The following is a 14,527-nucleotide window of genomic DNA, read 5'->3' as shown; positions in this document are numbered from 1 at the left end:
ATTAAGTAATTAGATAATCTTTCATACCATGCTCTAGGGGCTTGTTTTAGTCCATATAATGCCTTTTTTAATTTAAATACATGGTTAGGGTAGTCTATGTCTTCAAACCCTGGAGGTTGGCTTACGTAGACCTCTTCCTTGATAAAACCATTTAAAAAGGCAGACTTAACGTCCATTTGGTACAATTTGAACCCTTTATTTGCTGCATAGGCTATTAACATTCTAATGGACTCGAGTCTAGCTACCGGAGCATAGGTTTCATCATAGTCTAAGCCTTCGACTTGACTATACCCTTTGGCTACTAGCCTAGCTTTGTTTCTTATTATATCACCGTGATCATCCAACTTGTTCCTAAAAACTCATTTGGTGTCTATTATTGATTTATCTATGGGTTTAGGTACAAGGTCCCAGACTTGGTTTCTCTCAAATTGTGCTAATTCTTCCTGTATTGCAATGATCCAGTCTGGATCAGGTAGGACTTCTTCTATAGTCTTAGCTTCAATTTTAGAAATAAGGGCAATCTGACTAAGGTTTCTATAGGATGATCTAGTTCTGACTCCTACGTTTGGGTCACTGATAACCATGATTTTACTGCATTATTTTGATTCATATATGCATAGTTTAATGTTGATTTCATAGGTTAAAATCATGGTTACATCACATTTTGTGCATTGTGTGTATTTTTGGACTTAATTGCAAATTACTTTATTTTTATATTATTTGATGCTAATATTTGATTCTTATTTTGTAGGCATCAGAGGATCTTATATTTGGATCTATTTGGACCGGAGTTGGGCTCGAATCGGAGTTCAAAAGACAAGATCAAGCTTTGGGTCGATTTGGGTCGTTTATCAAGAATAGGAGATATTTGAACCATCCGTTGAAGATCTGGCCGATCCAACCTAATGGGGAGCAGATCTAAGCCATTGATGAAGATCCAGAAGTTTTGATCCAGATCTGAGTTCATCCAGCCATTGATCTAGCCGGATTAATCTGGGCCGTTCAATGAAGACTGGGCCGATCTGGGCCATCCAGTGATGATCTGATCGATCCGAGTTAAGGGAGAGTAGATCCAGGCCTTAGATCAAGATCATCACCTTCAGATTGGATTTTGGATGACTTTTCACCGTTGATTTAGCCCAGAATCATCTCAGCCGTCCGATCAGATCCAGATCTGATTTAAATAGAAGCTACAGTAGCTACAGTGCCTTCGTCGATCTCCACAGCACTGTTTGCGTCCCGCGGCGTTCTTCTCAAGAGAGATTCCTACCCCATCTCGATCTCTAGATCAATTTTCCGGCCAATTTCATCGCCGATGACGTTCTCAGATGCTTGCGACCAACATCCGGCGATCTGACCTCGCTCAAAGGTGGTCCTGCGGCGAGAATTGTATCCGCGAACTCTGCTTCTACTGCTGGCCATTTGGAGGTGTTCCTCCGATTGGTGGTTCCGTTTTCCATCCGAGAGCTTTGGCGGTGTTCCTCCACTGCTACTCAACCATTCCGACAACATTTCATCCACCATCGACTCTACATCAGAACGGAGTTCGCAGATATGCAGATTTCTGGAGTTGGCAGCTTCGATCTTCATTAGTTCCGTTTGGAGTGGTCTCCGATGGTGCTGGTAAAGGTTGGGCTGAGTGTAGCTACTGAGATTGTCTTCTCCGATTACAGTTGGAGTGTTCTCTGTTGTTTCCTTGTGTGACGGCAAGGAGAAGTTGCCGTGAGACTTGGTTTGGTGTTGAGATGGTTTAGGGTTTAACTTTTGCATTCTTTTTACTATTGATAGATTTCCATTTCAGTTTATTATGTTTTGATTTAGTAATCATAGTTCTTTAGATTAATTGTTCTAATTCAAGTGCATTGGGTAATTTAGTTTCAATAGAGTTTGAAATTGTTCTTAATTCCACTTTAGCTTAATTGTAGCATTGTTGAGTGGTTTAGTTTCTTTAGTTAACGTTTTAATTGTTGCTTAAGATTAGGTTTCATTATTGTTCAGCTATTTCATACCCTAGTTTTAGTGTGTTGTTGATGAAATTCATTACGTAGCGTGACAATGCGTATTGGACTAATCGGTGACACATAGTTATGTTTCACTTTTACTTTAGATTAATTTCTTAATTGCTGTGTTTTTCCTCTATTAGATTTAGATTTAAAGCTTAAACCCCCAACTCCATTTTTATATCGAAAACCCCAAAAAAATAGGAATAAAAGACAATCCTAAATTACATTCTACCGTTGGTTCCTCGGATCGATCCTGGGCTCGTTACTACAGCATTATTGTTTGATTAAGGGGTTCAGTGGAAAATACATTTGTACTAATTTGATAAGCCCATGCGTGACATTTAATATAGATTTTAGGCTTTATCAAATTTTGGCGCCGTTGCCGGGGAGTAAAAAAAATATGCAATGTTTAGTAATTTTAGGATTGTTGTTTTGATTGCTTTCATGATTATATATTCATGTGTTGATTTTATTTGTTCCCGAGTCTTCTGATTTTATTTGCTAGTGTTTCAGTGTAAGAACAGGAAATTCATGTGACCATGGATTCATATCATCAGTATTTTGGAGATGGGATGGAGAATTATTTTTATCAGCCTCAGACTCAGTTCTATCAGTCCTATCTACCGATGGAGCAGCGGAATAGGTATGAGGATGCACAAGAACAAATTGAAGAATCAATGTGGAAATGCAATGAAGTTATGCAACAAATGAGAGAGCATCAAGAGCAGCAATTTTCAAGGATACAGAATATTCAGAGTCAGTTAGATAAGATTGCATCATCTATTAATCAGTTAAAAAAACAAAGAGCCAGTGAAGAGGTGGATTGTGGAGCTCTTGTCAGGCCTGACACTACTTCTATTTCTTCACAACAATTTTCTAATATTATTTGTGATGATGATGTAGTTGTTAAAATTTCTGATACTACTAATGTTGTTGCTTTAGATGTTGTTGAAGATGCAGGTATTGTTGCAGAAGATGATTTAAGTGTAGGGGATTGCTTACTGGGAGCATTACCTCAAGAATCACCAAGAGTTGAAGATGTAAGTGTAGGGACTTGTGCTATGGAGCCAAGCACCCAAGAATCACTACATGAAGTTGAACCTTCACCAGAACAAGAGGTTGAGTCGTTATTTGATGATAAGGAGGTAACAATCACCACTCCAGGTACCTTTCGACATGACAAGGTGAGTATTTTTTGTGATACATTAGAGAATTTCATAGAGGTACCATTTATTGATTTTATTAGATGTGATGCATTTCTTGATATATTTTCTACCCACACTAATTTTCTCCTATTTTCTTTTTATCCCATATGCGTATGGGAGGTGTTTTGCTTTATTGATTATGTAGGAGAAATTAAGCTTCCGGAGTGGGTGCTTAAACTGAACCGACTTAGACCTCCGGAGAGAATTTTGAAAGGAAAAAGGAAGAATAAGAAGAATTTGAGTGGAACCACGATTACTCTACTTCCGGGGTGGCTAATACTTCTAAACCTTCTTCAACCACCGGGAATGAAAGGGGAGTTGGTTCCAATTTTGCCTTCTTTTGCATTTTGATTCATGCTTTGAGTTTAGTTTTTCTTTAATAAATTCTTTATACGTTTCTTTAGTTTTATACTTTGCATTTTGCAGTTTACTTTCATACTTTGCATTTAGTTTGGTATACATAGCATGTCATTTGAATAAAAGTCTCCATGAATTGTTTAGTGATATTTTTAAGAGGGTAAAAGTTGTTTTAAATTTGATCATCAATTTTAGGTCATTTAACATGATTGGATGCTTTTCTTACATAATATTGGTTAAAATGGTAGTGGATTCCAACTTGATCAATTGAGCTTGATTGCATAATATTACCTAGTGAGGTCCACTTTAAGCCTAAACACTATTATTTTCTTTGTGTGACATGCACTCATAGTAATTGAAACTCTAGAACTTGCTTAGTTTCTTTTCAAAATCACAATAGCATTTGTGTGCATGGAAATTGAGGATTTTGTCAATTTTGTTTCTCTTTATACTTTCCAATTCCTTCCCTCACAATTTTCTTTAGCCATTCTCATCTAGCATTCCAATTCTTGAATTTCTTTGCTTGTCATTCTTCTTTCATTTAGAGTTTTGGTTTAATTGCTTGATGAGTTAACTTGATCAAGATGTGGATAAAGGTTAAGTGTGGGGGAGAATTGTAGATGCTTGAGATTCTTGAAGTTTCCTACTTCGAATTGTGTGGAGAATTCTGAAGTATGAATTTAAGTTGATGGTTACATTGCTTGAGGTTTTAAGGACGTTGAACAGTTTAGGCAGAATTCTTATTTCTTATTGCAGTGTAATTGAAATCTGAGAAGTGTGTTTAAAATGCATTAGATTGAAGAGAATTTTGTGTGCCAAACTAATATTCAAATGAAGATCTTGTTAGTCCTTTGTCTGTTGGACTAGTTTGATTCATTGGAAGTGTGCTGAACTTGTTCTTCTGGGGCTTTTCGTATAGTGTGTAAGGAAGTAAAATCAGTTAAGTGCTAGAAATTTCAGAGACAGAAACTTAAGTACCAAGTGGGAGCTTTGTATCAAATTTAAATCAGCATGAGGAGCTAGTGACAGATTGCAGAACCTGAAATCTGAGGCTGCTGTTGGAGTTCATTTTGAATACAAACTGTGAAGCATAATTGAAAAGTGTAACTTTTAATTGCTGTTGATTCAGAAATCTGTTGGTAAAAAAATGCAAAGCTGGATATTGAGGTGCAAGTTGTATCAGCTTTGTATCAATAATTGGAATGCAATAGCCAAATGAGGAAAGCTTAATTGAAATTGAAGAATAAGCTGGAAACAAATGGTATGCTACCTCTCATGACACAAGTGAGATAAGTGATATGAATGCTGAAATTCTGGGCATTTGTAGCTACTGAAGATAAGAATTTGGAATTCAATTGGTGCAAATGTATCATTCCACTCATGAAACACTTCAAGATGATATCAAAAGAGTGAAGGAAGATAAAGAAGCTCTTGCAAATGATGTTTGGTAGCTTGTTTTGTCTTTACAAACCTGTTGGACAGGATTTAGAAGTGTCCAGTTTCTGAAATTCTGAGTTTTCAGAATTGATTTGGAAGTGTACAACAACTTTCAAATTGATGAGATGATTGTGAGTTTTATTGGAACAATTGTTGAAGCTTGAACAGAATTTGCAAGATCTCAGTGGTGATATTAATATTGAAAACCTGGAATTCGGAGCTGGATTACTGCAGAATTAAGTAATGCAGAATTCTGTCTAGAGGGAGTTTCAGCTGTGCAGTTTGAGGAATGGAGTATCAAGATTTCAGAATTGATATCAAGGAAGGAAGAAGTTTATAAGAAGTGTTTTTAAAGTGAAGATTATAAATTCTTTAAGCAACAAATGGAGTTTGAGTTTTCAAGTTTTCTCTAATTGTAATTGAATTGAAAATTAGGGGTTTGTGCCGATCTGAATTTCAATGATTTTGGAGCTGAAATCAGTGAGCTGGAATCTGAAAACCAGAGGTAGCATCATGAAAATGTTTTAGAACAGGATCAGTGAGCACATGAATTGATGCTGCTGTATGAATTTGAATTCTGGAGAATACTTGCTGGAATAGATTCTGAAACTGAAAGCTAAGATGACCTCTGAAACTGGAATAGATGTTGTATGCTATATTGCTGGAATGGAACCGATTCTGGGCAAGAACTAGATATTCTGTAATGCTTACTGTCACTGCTTTCATGACCTCTGCAAATGCCAAAACTTTGAATAACTCAAAGCTGCCATGATTTCCTTTGCCAACTATATCAATTAGAGCTCTTGTTAACTAGCTGTTGGTGGTATCATAATAATTCGGCTGCAATTGAGGAGGAAGAGAAATGATTGAAACAAAAGAAGGAAGGAAAAGTTTGATTCAGAAACCACTTTTGGAGTTGCAACAAATTGTGCCATGTAGCACTTGAGTATTAATTGAAGATTTAAAATGCCAAGATTCAGTTGATAGCTGCAAGGGATTGAAGAGTTGCTGAATTTTAGAATTGACCAGCCGCAGATTCTGTTTTTATGTCAATTTCTTGAATGTGCAGAAATTATGGAGTTGCAGAAATCAGAAATGATACTTAAGTTTATGAGGTTTAAACATGAAATAAACAACGAAATTGAAACACAAAACGTGAATTGAAAGTGAGTGTAGGTGCTGCAAGTTGGGAACTGCAGAGTTCTGATTTTCAGTGTTGTATAGCTATGGGTGATACACTCAACGTCTTAGTAAGGTTTTGAATGCTGAAATTTTGTTTGCAGAGCTAAATGCAGGAATTGAAGCAAGTGGACTGTTACTGATGATAGCAGGCAGGACTGCAATCTGATTATTACTTCTGTGCAGTGATGGAATGCGAATGAAGAGAACTAAAACATCACTGAATCTGTTGCTGCTATGAACTAAATGCTTACACATTATTTTATTAGCAAGGATGAAGAAAGACAAAGAAAGTTGGCATTGGAGATGATAAAAAAAAAATGGTCCAGATATGAGTAATGTGCAGAAACTCCAGAAATGGAGATTTTACAGAAAAGAAGCTATTTAGTGCCAAAACTTGTTGGGACAGATTTTTTGTGCCAACTTTTAATGTTGTTTATGATCATCAGCATTTTGAATTGGAATGTAAGAAAATTCAGTATCAAATGATAATTCAGTATTGATAGCTACCAAGGGTTGAGGTGAAATTAGATGTTGGCAGTTGAGTTTAGCTGGGAAATTGCTATAGAAATGGTTGCTGTTGGACAGGAAACAATACACTAAGTTGACTCTGTAAAAATAGAAAAGAAATAGCAATTTGCAGAAAGTAAAACATTGGCAAGGATCAGTATCGAGATTCTGTTCAGAATGCAGTTTCAGAAGTGCATGTTTTCTGGAAAACCATAACTTAACATTGAGATGTGATATTATATTTGGTTTTTCAGTCATATGGTGCAGAGTGATGCAGAATTAAGAAAGTCTGAAAAAGTTGGAAAGTTGTGCAGTTTGGAATGAATGGAGATATTGCTGAGAAGGAAACAAAGCAACATGACAGAAAATCTGCAGAATTAAAGGATCTGCGACAACTTCAACATTTTGTGTGCCAACTCTAGTGCCAAATGATTAATTGAGTGACCATTTTGAAATCTGGACTGAATGACTGAATCTGTAAATGCTAAATACCACTGAAGCAGGATGAGAAAAGAACAGAAGTTGCAGCTAAAAAGAATGAGAAAAGTGGCTAGAAGAGTATCAACCTATTGGTAATGAAGGTTATGTTTTGTTGCCCGAGACGGCCAAATTTTAAGTGTGGGGGAAGGGAATTATTCTTCATGATTTGAGATTATTTTTGAGCTTCAAAATTGCTGAAATTGAAGTGGAAAAATAGTGAAAGAAATTTTTTTGAAAATTGGCACATTCAAGAGAGTATCAAAAGGGAGACAATGTATCAAGATTCTATGTTGGCATTCAAATTGAATGGGAGGGTAGCTTGATACTTTGAATTGGTTAAAACAAATGGTATACAACTCTTTTTACATCAAAATGGTCAACTCATCAAGTATACTCCTCCAATACTCTCATCTTCTCATTTTCTTCATTAATGCCTTTTCTTTTGCCTATTTCATCCATTTCAATTGTTCTTTTTGCTTCTATTTAAATTCTTCATAATTAAATCCTTTTGATTCATGTATGCTATGTTTATAGTGGTGGAGAATTAGAAAATAAGCAAGCTTATGGTAGTGAAATGTTGTGAGTGACATTGAGTGAGCTCCACTTATACACATGTTTGAGTGTGAGAGTTAGAATAGGTAAACCCCTTGTGAGAGTGCAACTTGCTTAATTTTTCAATTGGATTGAAACTACCATACCTACTGATTATTGTTTGAATGGTATGCATGATTGTTTGTGATCTTTAGATGATTTTAGTTAAATTCTTTTTACTATCTTTTAAATATTGCTAGGAAATTTTCTATGGAAATGATTTTTAGTTCTCTTTACTTGCACGGGACGTTGAAGACTAAGTGTGGGGGATTTGATAACCATGATTTTACTGCATTATTTTGATTCATATATGCATGGTTTAATGTTGATTTCATAGGTTAAAATCATGGTTACATCACATTTTGTGCATTGTGTGTATTTTTGGACTTAATTACAAATTACTTTATTTTTATATTATTTGATGCTAATATTTGATTCTTATTTTGTAGGCATCAGAGGATCTTAGATTTGGATCTATTTGGACCGGAGTTGGGCTCGAATCGGAGTTCAAAAGACAAGATCAAGCTTTGGGTCGATTTGGGCCGTTTATCAAGAATAGGAGATATTTGAACCATCCGTTGAAGATCTGGCCGATCCAACCTAATGGGGAGCAGATCTAAGCCATTGATGAAGATCCAGAAGTTTTGATCCAGATCTGAGTTCATCCATCCATTGATCCAGCCGGATTAATCTGGGCCGTTCAATGAAGACTGGGCCGATCTGGGCCATCCAGTGATGATCTGATCGATCCGACTTAAGGGAGAGTAGATCCAGGCCTTAGATCAAGATCAGCACCTTCAGATTGGATTTTGGATGACTTTTCACCGTTGATTTATCCCGGAATCATCTCAGCCGTCCGATCAGATCCAGATCTGATTTAAATAGAAGCTACAGTAGCTACAGTGCCTTCGTCGATCTCCACAGCACTGTTTGCGTCCCGCGGCGTTCTTCTCCAGCGAGATTCCGACCCCATCTCGATCTCTAGATCAATTTTCCGGCCAATTTCATCGCCGATGACGTTCTCAGATGCTTGCGACCAACATCCGGCGATCTGACCTCGCTCAAAGGTGGTCCTGCGGCGAGAATTGTATCCGCGAACTCTGCTTCAACTGCTGGCCATTTGGAGGTGTTCCTCCGATTGGTGGTTCCGTTTTCCATCCGAGAGCTTTGGCGGTGTTCCTCCACTGCTACTCAACCATTCCGACAACATTTCATCCACCATCGACTCTACATCAGAACGGAGTTGGCAGATATGCAGATTTCTGGAGTTGGCAGCTTCGATCTTCATTAGTTTCGTTTGGAGTGGTCTCCGATGGTGCTGGTAAAGGTTGTGCTGAGTGTAGCTACTGAGATTGTCTTCTCCGATTACAGTTGGAGTGTTCTCCGTTGTTTCCTTGTGTGACGGCAAGGAGAAGTTGCCGTGAGACTTGGTTTGGTGTTGAGATGGTTTAGGGTTTAACTTTTGCATTCTTTTTACTATTGATAGATTTCCATTTCAATTTATTATGTTTTGATTTAGTAATCATAGTTCTTTAGATTAATTGTTCTAATTCAAGTGCATTGGGTAATTTAGTTTCAATAGAGTTTGAAATTGTTCTTAATTCCGCTTTAGCTTAATTGTAGCATTGTTGAGTGGTTTAGTTTCTTTAGTTAACGTTTTAATTGTTGCTTAAGATTAGGTTTCATTATTGTTCAGCTATTTCATACCTTAGTTTTAGTGTGTTGTTGATGAAATTCATTACGTAGCGTGACAATGCGTATTGGACTAATCGGTGACACATAGTTATGTTTCACTTTTACTTTAGATTAATTTCTTAATTGCTGTGTTTTTCCTCTGTTAGATTTAGATTTAAAGCTTAAACCCCCAACTCCATTTTTATATCAAAAACCCCAAAAAAATAGGAATAAAAGACAATCCTAAATTACATTCTACCGTTGGTTCCTCGGATCGATCCTGGGCTCGTTACTACAGCATTATTGTTTGATTAAGGGGTTCAGTGGAAAATACATTTGTACTAATTTGATAAGCCCATGCGTGACATTTAATATAGATTTTAGGCTTTATCAGTCACCCAAAATTTGGTTAGGTGGGTGAGAGGTACTTACTCTAGTTGGTCTTATCTGTGGGTCAGAAACTGGTTCTTCTGGCTTATTAAGATTGGGTTGGATTTCATCATCTTCTATAGCTCTTGGATTAATGTCAATATTTTCATTCATATAAGGTAAGCTGTTTTCTTCATCAAATATTACATTAGTTGTTTCTTCAACTTTCAAGGTATTTTGATTATATACTCTAAAGGCCCTACTGGTAGAGGAGTATCCTAAGAATATTCTTTGGTGAGACTTGGGTGTAAATTTTCCTAGGTAATCTTTAGTATTTAAAATGTGAACTTTACACCCAAATACTTTTAGATAGTTTAGATTGGGAATTTTATGATAGTAGAGTTCATATGGTATTTTATTGTGAGATTTGTTAATTAAAATTCTGTTTTGAATATAATTTGCAGTATTTATCGCTTCAGCCCAAAATTGATGATTTAAATGATATTCGTTTAACATAGTCCTAGTGGCTTCTTGTAATGTTCTATTTTTACGTTCCACTAGACCATTTTGTTGGGGGGGGGGGGGGGTTCTAGGACATGAAAATTCATGTTGGTATCCATTTATTTTACAAAATTGGGTAAACCTATGATTTTCAAATTCCCCTCCATGATCACTTCTTATTCTTTTAATTTTAGTATCTTTTTCATTTTTCGTTAATTTGTAAAAATTACTAAATATTTCATAGGTTTCATCTTTTGTTTTTAGAAATTTTACCCATGTGTACCTAGAGTAGTCATCAATTATTACTAAGCAATATTGGTTCTTGCTTAGTGATTTGGCTCCATTTGAATCAAATAAGTCAAGGTGAAGGAGCTCAAGTACGGTGTTAGTTCTTTCTAGGTTGGTTGACTTGTGGGTTGACTTGGTTTGTTTTCCTTTTTGACATGCATCATAGATTGAGTTTTCAATAAATTTTAATTTGGGCAAGCCTCTAACTAGACCATTTTGACTCATTTTTTATATGAGTCTTGTGTGCATGTGACCCAGTCTTCTGTGCCATAGTTGGGTTTCCTCTTGTTGTGTCAAGAGACACTTTATTGAGGATACAAATAAGTCAATTGTGTAGATGTTATTCTTCCTAAGTCCCTTAAGTCTAATCTCAGGGTTTTCGATGTTTTTAACTAGACATCCAGATTTATCAAAATTAACTAGATATCCGCTGTCACATAATTGACTTATATTTAGTAAATTAAAGTTAAAATTCTCAACCAATAGAACATTTCAAATAATGAAATCGAAACTAAGTTCAATATTACCTTTTCCAATTACTTAAAGTTTACCGTCGTTGCCGAATGCAACTGATCCTAACTTCTTGTACTTGAGTTTAGTAAACTTCAACTTATCTCCAGTCATATGTCTGGAGCATTCACTATCCAACATCCATTGATCCAATTCAGTGGAGTCTGGCCCTTCTGAAACGGATGCGGATCCGTGGCTTTGCTCGGACTCGTCTTCTGACTCGCTCTCGCTCTCGATGATCTGGTCCCGGGCCATCAGTGCGAGTAGACTTGTTTGATCAAGTTCATCGTCGTCGTCCTCCGAAGAAGATTCGTCCCAGGTTGCCTTCAGGGCCTTCTTTCTTCTTTGCTTTTTGGCCTCCTTTTGGTTGGGACAGTTGGCTTTGATATGCCCCTTCTGGTTGCACCCGTAACAAGTGACTTCGAACTTTACCTTTGAGTTCGGTTGGGCCTCCTTGGATTGAACTGCCTTCTTCAGATCTTTCTTGTTGAAGCCCTTCTTCTTCTTGTAGAGCTTCTTCACATGATTCACGAGTTCGCTGGTCAGTTCATCTTCTGAATCTTCTGAGTCGGGTTCCTCTTCTGATTCCGATTCAATTTTTCGCCGTACTCTTGATTCCCATGTTCGACTCGTACCTGCAACCAAAGCAATACCCTTCTCGGATGGCTGTGCATTAGTTTGTTCATGAAGTTCAAATTCCACTACAAGAAAAACGTCATTCAACAACACTCAAACGACAACGGTTTTATACTAAACCGTTGTCTTTTTGCCTTTTAACAACGGTTTTAACAAAAACCGTTGTCTTTTAGCAATTTTTTTGGCCTACGACAACGGTTTTTAAAAACTATTGTCTATTTATGTTTTTGTAAGACTACGACAACGGTTTTTAAATGCTACAACAACAGTTTTTGAAAACTGTTGTCTATGTGCGCTTTTTTTTTGGGATTACGACAACAGTTTTTAAAAGCCGTTGTCTATTAAGTGATGTTGAATACTGGTGTTTTTTTTTCCTTCGCCGTTTTTTCCCCTTCGCCAATTTTTGCCCCGCTTTTTTCCTTTCCCTCTCCCCGAAAGTTTTTTGCCGCGGCATTCCACCCTTTTATCTTCTCAATCCGTCCCTCTTTTCTCTTTTCTCACAATCTCTTGCTCACCGAAGCCGCGCAAGAGCAGCAGCAGTCCACGAGTCCATTAAGGACGCCCTCACCGGCAAGACCTCTGACATGAAATCCACTAACAGTAAGTGTCCTCTACTTCTTCCTCCTGCATCTTCTCGTTGAAAACCCTAGATGCTCCACTGCCTTCCATCCTAGATGGGCCTCAGGTTCGCTTCTGCCATATGCGTCGCTGCCGCCTCAACTAAAAGGCCTCTCTATCATGCACTCTTCAACATGCGACTCAGTGATCAAACACAAACCCTAATGAAAACGAACTTGCGATGGAGGAAGAGATCTCTGCTACTCTTGGACAAACTTCTTCTCCGCGTACTCGCCACTGTCACTGACACCCTTCGCCTCCCCGCCTCCCTCATTTTCAAATCATTTGAGGGGTTTTGTTCCTTACATATTTTTTATGCTTGTTTCTGCCCAAATAGAGTCCTTTTTGTGACCTATTTCTGCGTAAATTTTTAGTCACAAAATCTTCAATTTTTTGACTGATTTCAGGTCGATTCTTAGGGCTTCCAGTCGTGAGATGTTGGTGTTCAAGCTTAGTAGAGTTTTGAATCTACTCATCCCTTTTTCAATGATTTCCAACATCAATTTGGATTTTTCTGGTGAGTATAGCCTCCTGCTCTATTCCAGCTTTCGGTATATCAAGTTTAAAGATTTTTAAGAGCTCGATTTCAACCTCTAGTGTGAAATTGCAGATGGGTTTCGTGAGGTATACAGGCTGCCAAAATGGGAATTTTACCTACTTCGATTTAAATCTATTCACTGCAATGTTTTAGCTCATGATCAAAGTAAACTTAAAGGATTAATCCAGAGCCTATGGGAACTTTCTGAATTCATTTTATTTAAGGTATTCTTTCCTTTAATGGTCATCCCTTTAGTTTTCTTTGTATCAGTATATTGTTATGTTACATATCTTTTTTTGTGGGAATACTGAAGCTAGTTACATGATTATCTGTCATAATTACAAATAAAACTAAATTTTTATGTTTGGGGTGTTTTCTGTTGTCAGTCTTATTATTGGGGTACTTTCTGAATTATTTTTAGAGTTCAACCATGTGGAAGGAAAATGCATTTGGTAAATATATATACAACACGACAGAATATGTTGCTTGTTCTTGTGTTGGATTTATTATTAATTATGTTTTTTTTCATGGTGTTAAAATATATTCTAGTTTGCATTTTACTGCTTCACATCAACATATATATCTATATATATATTGACTTAAATTTTCTTGCAGCATCATTCTATCAGAAGACTGAAGCAAGGCAATCTCGCTCTCCTTCTGCCATTGTCATTGGTGGTGGATTTGCAGGGATTGCAGCTGCTCATGCACTGAAAAATGTAGCTTTTCAGGTGTTATGTCGATATAAATTAACAGTTTTTTCAGTTGCCTTTGCATATTAGATTCTAAGTTCTGATATGAATGTAGTGTGTGAAGTGGCTAGGTAAATTTGTATCACATGGAAGTTTATTTTTTATTCCTTAGGTTGTGCTTTTAGAATCTCGGGATAGAATTGGTGGTCGAGTTCACACTAACTACTCATTTGGTTTTCCTGTTGACATGGGAGCAGCCTGGTATGCTTCTTTTTTTTGTGTTTTTGTTTTCATTCCTTCTGAAGAGGATTGTGGCCAGCCTTCAAAATTTCAGTGACTAGAAGTTTTAATTTGGACACTTCAGGTTGCATGGTGTCTGCAACGAGAATCCATTGGCATCTTGGATTGGAAGACTTGGTCTACCAATTTATCGAACTTCTGGTGACAATTCTGTCTTGTATGATCATGACTTGGAGAGGTAATGGTTAACTGAATAACTAACATATATCACTGATCATGGAGACTATAATCTTATGGAGACAAATTTACTTCTATTTTTCAGCTACGCACTCTTTGATGGTGATGGACATCAAGTGCCTCAAGATCTAGTGGAAAAAGTTGGTAAGGTGTTTGAAACCATTCTGGAAGAGGCAAGTTCTTTATTAACCTTATATCTGCAGTGCTGATAACTTGGAAATATTTCTCTTGTGAAATGACTGTTCAACGTTTACAGGCTAACAAACTCAGGTATGAAACAAATGAAGACATGTCTATAACACAGGCTATTAAGCTAGTCATGGAGAGGCATTCAATATGATGCATTATTAATGAATTAAGTCTACTTTATGAGATTTCAGATTTTTTTATTATTCATAGGCATTTAGTTTAGATCAAGTGGCATTTCTTTATCTTCTTCTTACAGGTGGAGTTTGAAGGATT

Source organism: Zingiber officinale, chromosome 1A (genome assembly GCF_018446385.1).
Source record: "Zingiber officinale cultivar Zhangliang chromosome 1A, Zo_v1.1, whole genome shotgun sequence".
In the NCBI taxonomy this organism is placed as follows: domain Eukaryota; kingdom Viridiplantae; phylum Streptophyta; class Magnoliopsida; order Zingiberales; family Zingiberaceae; genus Zingiber; species Zingiber officinale.
This window is presented reverse-complemented; position numbering follows the sequence as displayed.